Source organism: Mastomys coucha, unplaced genomic scaffold, assembly GCF_008632895.1.
Source record: "Mastomys coucha isolate ucsf_1 unplaced genomic scaffold, UCSF_Mcou_1 pScaffold7, whole genome shotgun sequence".
NCBI classification, from domain to species: domain Eukaryota; kingdom Metazoa; phylum Chordata; class Mammalia; order Rodentia; family Muridae; genus Mastomys; species Mastomys coucha.
In genome coordinates this window covers 54,670,962-54,677,446 of record NW_022196913.1, presented here as the reverse complement: position 1 = coordinate 54,677,446, position 6,485 = coordinate 54,670,962, and positions in this window count along the sequence as shown.

Below are 6,485 nucleotides of genomic sequence, written 5' to 3'. Positions count from 1 at the left end.
TCAGAAATCCGCCTGCCTCTGCCTCCCAAGTGCTGGGATTAAAGGCGTGAGCCACCACCGCCCGGCCCCTTTCTCTTTCTTAATGCATACGCACAATCTATGTTAAAACTGTTTCTTAGTTCCCAGCACGTGGGAGGCAGAGGCAGGCGAGTTTCTGAGTTCGAGGCTAGCCTGGTCTACAGAGTGAGTTCCAGGACAGCCAGGGCTATAAGAGAAACCCTGTCTTGAAAAAAACAAACAAACAAAAAAGTTATGGCCTACATTACCTTATTTTGGCACACAATATCCTAAAAAATGAAAGTCATTTTGCAAGGAGTATGTGATTTGTCACTATTATTTTGAAATTTTTCTCAGACTTGCAATCTTTCTCCAAATTACTCCCTTCCTTGTATCTACTGTTCATTTTGAAAATACTGTTAATAGAACAAGTTCTGAAATTATTTGTTGCATGTTCTAAATTTCCTCAATATTACTTCCAGTCCTTCATGGGGCCTGAGAGGTAGGTGAGCATTCTACATCTGGATCCACAAGCAGCAGGCAGAGAGACACTGGGCCTGGCTTGAGCATCTGAAACCTCAAAGTCCACCCCCAGTGACACCTTTCCAACAAGGCCACACCTTCAATTTTAGGGTTTTTCTTTTGTTTTCTTAATTAGTTTTGTCTAAATGTTATTTTATGTGTTGGTTTCAATAGGAATGCACCTTACCGGGAGGTGGTGGCACACACCTTTAATCCCAGCACTTGGGAGGCAGAGACAGGGGGATTTCTGAGTTTGAGGCCAGCCTGATCTACAGAATGAGTTCCAGGACAGCCAGAGCTACACAGAGAAACCCTGTCTCAGAAAAAACAAAAATAAAAAAAAAAAGGAATGCCTCTTCCCCCAGCCCCATAGGTTCACAGATACGAATACTTGGCCATTGGCACTATTAGGAGGTATATCCTTACTGGAGTGGCCATTGGCACTATTAGGAGGTATATCCTTACTGGAGTGGCCATTGGCACTATTAGGAGGTATATCCTTACTGGAGTAGGTGTGGCTTTGTTGGTGGCAGTGTTACTTGGGGTTTCAAATGCTCGAGCCAGACCCAGTGTCTGCCTCTCTCTGCCTGCAGCCTGTGGATCCAGATCTAGAACTCTCGCCTACCTCTCAGGCCCCATGTCTGCCTGCATGCTGCCATGCTTCCCACCATGATGATAATAGACTAAACCTCTGAACTGTATGCCAGCCCCAACTAAACGTTAAATGGTTTTCTTGGTGGTCATAGTGTTTCTTCACAGCAATAGAACATCGATTAGACACATAGTGTCTAGACTTGCTTCCTAGAAACAAAGTCACATACTCTTGGCTTGGCTTGGATTATAGCAATCCTCCTGATTCATTCTCCCTCCACAGTTCTTGGCTTACAGGCATGCTTTTCCACTACCAGCCTTGATAAAAGATTTTAGTGTTGCCTTTTTTTATTGTGTAATCTTTGCCTCCTCCCAGTTAGTTATGTTTCCTTTTATCATTAACTCCCAGAGTGGAGGTTTACCCCAATTTATTTGTATTAGTCAGGATTTTCTAGAGTCACAGAACTTAAGGTAGTCTCTATATAGTAAGGGAATTCATTGATGACTTACAGTCTGTAGTCCAACTCCCAACAATAGTCAGCAGCAGCTGTGAATGGAAGTCCGAGGATCCAGCAGTTGCTCAGTCCCACAAGGCAAGCAGGTGAAGCAGAGTGATGTCCTTATATAGGTCTCCAGCAAAAGGTGTAGCCCAGATTAAAGGTGTGTGCCACCACACCTTTAATCCCAGCTGTCCTTGCTTGAACTCGTAGATAGATCTTCCAGTCTTAATCGTCTACAATTCATAGCCACTATGCCACCACACCCTTAATCCCAGATGATCTTGAACTCATAGATCTTTCTATCTTAATCCTCTGGAATTCTTAGCCACTATACCTCAAGATCTTCATGCCAAGATTCAGGTCGAAAACTTGTATCTCTCAGCCTCCAGATTAGGGCCAGGTGAGCCTTCTAATTCTGGATTGTAGTTCATTTCAGATATAGTCAAGTTGACAACCAGGAATAGCCACTACAGTGGGCAAATGTCTGAGGGTTCAAATCTCAGTGTATACATTAAAAATCGTATGACGGGAAAACCTTTCAAATGTACTGAATGTGGAAAAATCTGAACAAGGAAATCAGTACTAAGAATGCATCAGAAAATCCAAACTGAAGAGAAACCCTCTGTGTGTACTGAGTGTGGGAAGGCCTTCACCCGGAAATCACAGTTGCTCACACACAAAGGACTCCATACTGGAGAGAAACTCTCTGTGTGTACTGAGTGTGGGAGATCATTTTTTAACTGTGACTTTTTAATAAAGTCACAGTTCCATGTTCACCAGCGAAGTCAAACGAGAGAGAGTCCCTTTATGTGTTCAGAGTGTGGAAAGGTCTTCACTCATAAGGCGAATGGCATTCTACATCTGAAGATTCATACCCAGGAGAGATCCTATGTATGTATTGAGTGTGGGCAGGCCTTTGCTGACAGGTCCAATCTCATTAAACACCAAAAGATTCACGCTGGAGAAAAGCCCTATTGAAAGACCCCATAGGGAGACCCCCACTCAGGTCTCGGGAGGATGCGCACCCAAGGAATTACGAGAGACTATCTTGATGTAAATCACATGAGGCAGTTTAATTTTCAGCCAACATCACACCTATCTCATGCTGGAGATAGTGGAATCAACCACGAGGCTCAGGGGTTAGGGGTTTATATAAGGGAAAAGGTCTGGGGGAACAAAGGAATCAGTGTGCTATACAGGATTGGCTAGTTCAAATATTAACTAGTACTGAAAGACCCCCGTAGGGAGGCCCTCACTCAAGTCACGGGAAGGTGTATAGCCAAAGAGACACGATAGTCCGGCTTGCTGCAAAAGCAAGAGGTATCTTTAATGGGCGGAGCTCCGGATCATCTCCCAGACTCTGGCAGGAGGTGGGAAGGCGACCCCGAGGCTCGAAAGTCAGGGGTTTTTATAGGGAAAATGGTCTAGGGGGACAAAGAAACCAATGTGGTTACATATAATTGGTTGGTTTTAAAAATACATACAAGCCAGAAGCGGGAATATTGAGCGAGAATTCCTGAGGGGCAGGGAGGCAGTGTGTGATTTTTCTATGGGTGACACTTATCTGAATCAACATTTTTATTTTAGTTAGCCTCTAAACCTATCTAAGGGGGCCAGATGGCCCATTTCCTGGAGGATGTCTAAACACGTCCTTGCTTGTCTGGGTCGTGTCTGGGCATGTTTCCAGTTGCCCAGTTATTTTCATAGTTCTGTGTCTTCTTGACCTGCCATTTCTCATAATATTTACAGCTTGCTTACAAATTCCCAGGCTTATGTGCTGGATCTCTAGGCCTGCTACTTTCTAGCTACTTTGTCTGGGTCTGGGGGCTTCCTTAATTATTCTTTTCAGTACGTGCAGAACAGAGTGGAAAATTCTTAAGGTTGGTGTTAATCTGAGTCAACAGAGCATCTGACCTTAAACCATATCTAAGAGGACCAGATTGCCCACTACTTAGTGTCGGCCCAGACATGTCCTTGCATTTTTTTCTATATTTTTTTGGCCTTAACAGCTTGCTTATTTTTGCCCAGGTTTATTTGGACATATTTGACCTTGGTCCACTGTGTTTTTCTCAAACCTGCAATTTTTTTTATTATCCAGCACAAGTCTCAAATTTAACTCTTTCACTATAAATGCAGTGACTGTGGAAAATCTTTTACCTGGAAGACAGGTCTCAGGCCCCATCAGAAGCATCATATGGGTGAGAGACATTATGAATGCCATGAATGTAGAAAGTCAACATTGCATACACACCAGAGGGGCCACAAAGGAGCAAAACCCTATGTTTGCCTGGAGTGTGGAAAGATGTTCTCCTACCAATCACAATTTATCATACATGAGATAATTCATACCAGGGAGAAACTGAACAGGTGCAACGATTGTGGGAAATCCTTCACTATGAAGTCACAACTCCATGTACACCAACAGATCCACACAGGAGAGAAACCCTATAGATATGGCGAGTGTGAGAAGGCCTTCACAAACCAGTCCAATCTTTTGGCACATTAGAAGATTCACATTGGAGAGAAACCCTATACATGTTGTGACTGTGGAAAATCCTTCTCTCAGAAGTCAGGCCGCCATGTACATCAGCAGTCCCATTCTGGAGAAAGACATTTTGAGTGCTGTTAGTGTGGGAGAACCTTCTCAAGGAAGCCAGCACTGATGAGACGTCACAGAATCCACACGGGAGAAACCATATATATGTGCTGAATGTGGGAAAAATCTTACTAAACACTATAAAATTCATGCTAAACAGAAACTCTGTAAGTGTAGTAACTTAGGGGAAGCCTTCAACTGGAAGCTAGAACTCTCAAGTCAACTCAGTACACCTCAGGACTGAGATACTGGAGGAGAGGGCCCGACACCATAGCTATGGTGTGGGGATTCAAACATGAGGTAATGAGGGCCTGCTACCATCTAGCCAGTCTGAATTATGCATATCTGGATAATACAGCACATACCCACTACACATCTGGGGAGATGTTTTAGGGAAAGCATTTAAGTTGTAAATCACTGCTGGGCTTATCTATCAGATTGACAAGTGCTTACAAGTGATAGTGGAGATCCACCAGGCACAGTGGTGTGCACCTATCTTCCAAAACATTTGGGAGGCTAGGCAGGAGGTTTCTTGAACCCAAGAATTTGAGACTAACTTGATCAATATGGCAAGACTGCATCTCTAAGGCAAGTAAATAAAAGCAGGGGCAGTGAAAGGTATAGAAAATATAAAAAAGTTTTTTTTATGACCCCTAGCAGACTGAGCAGAACTAAGAATGCAGGTCAGCCAGTTCAGAGCTCTGGGTTCCAGGAACTTGGCTAACTCAGAGCCTCAGGGCTCTGGTTCCCTAGATCTGACCCTCCTAACTGATCCACAATGAGGGCAGAACTAGGAATGAAGGTCAACTGGTTCATGAGACTCTCCACCCTGCTGACCGGTAGATGAAGATTACATTCCTAAAATGAATATGTTCCCCTCCCTAACTGATTGAATACCTTGGGTTGGAATTCCCCCTCACTCCCCCTGGTTTGTGGTTTTTCTCGTTAAGTACCTCTTACTCCTTGTGCTCTGGGTCGAACTCCTCTGGCCTGCGAGGTTACCAGCTCAACCCCAGTACCGGCCTATCCCAAATAAACCTCTTGTGCTTGCAGCAAGATCGGTCTCTCGGGTGGTCGCGTCATCCCGAGACTTGAGTGAGGGTCTTCCGAGCTCAGGGGGTCTTTCATCAGCACCAAGTGGTGGTGGTGCATGCCTTTAATCCTAACACCTGGGAGGCACAGGAAGGTGGAACTCTGTTGAATTCAAGGCCAGCCTGGTCTACAAAGTGATCCCCAGAGAGCCAGGACTATTACACAGAGAACCCTGTCTCAACAAAACAAACAAACAAAACCCGAAACAACCAAGCAGCAGCAGCAAAACAAAAAGCCAAGATGATTTGAAAGCTTTTTTTCACTTGTATAAGCAGATGTGTAAATTCAGGCATATTGAGGTTTTTGCATCTCAGGTAGCAAATGGATCACCATTGGCTCTCAGTATTTCCTAAGAAGAGTGGCTATTTTTCTACTATTTTCCACTGACTTTCTAAAACATTCTAAAGGTTTTTACTGACTGCTCCTAAAGAGCCCTAGTTCTCCAGGTAGGAAGTGGTGAACTCAGGAAGAAAGGAGGAACTTTACTGTGATTCATTTTTCTCTCACCTTTGGGAAAGCACCACCATTTACTGCTTTTAAGGTATTTGCTGGCCTTTGCTGAGGAAGTGGGCTTCCGGAGGTCCAACCTATGTCCTAGACTTGGTCAATGATGCGAAATGCAGTGCACACAGGACTGCAGAGTTGGGTCTAGGATAACAAGACTTTGCATCCCCACCTTTGTTTCTACATAGTTGTAGTTTTTTTTAATGATTCCTTTTTGAAAAATGGGCAAATTAAGAACAATGATGGGCCAGGCAGTTGTGGCACCGGTCTTTAATCCCAGTACTCAGGAGGCACGGGGTGGAGCAGGAGTGGAGGCAGAGGTGGAGAAAGGCAGGCCAGCATGGTTTACAGAGCCATTCTAGGACAGCCAGGGCTACACAAACAAACTCCGTCTCGGGGGAAGAAAGAAAAAGATGGACTGGCAAGCTAAGGCTGCTTGTGTCCAAGTCCAAGAATCCCTGGAGTTTAATCCCTGGAACGCACATGGTGAATGGAGAGAGCCAATCCCACACACAGGTGACACTCTACTCTGACCTCCACCTACGTGGTCTGGCACACCTGCATCACAAACCCACATACAGTCACATTGAATAAAGGTAGTTCTTTTTTTTTTTTTTTTGGTATTTTTGGGAAAGGGTTTCTCTGTGTAGCCCTGGCTGTCCTGGAACTCACTCTGTAGACGA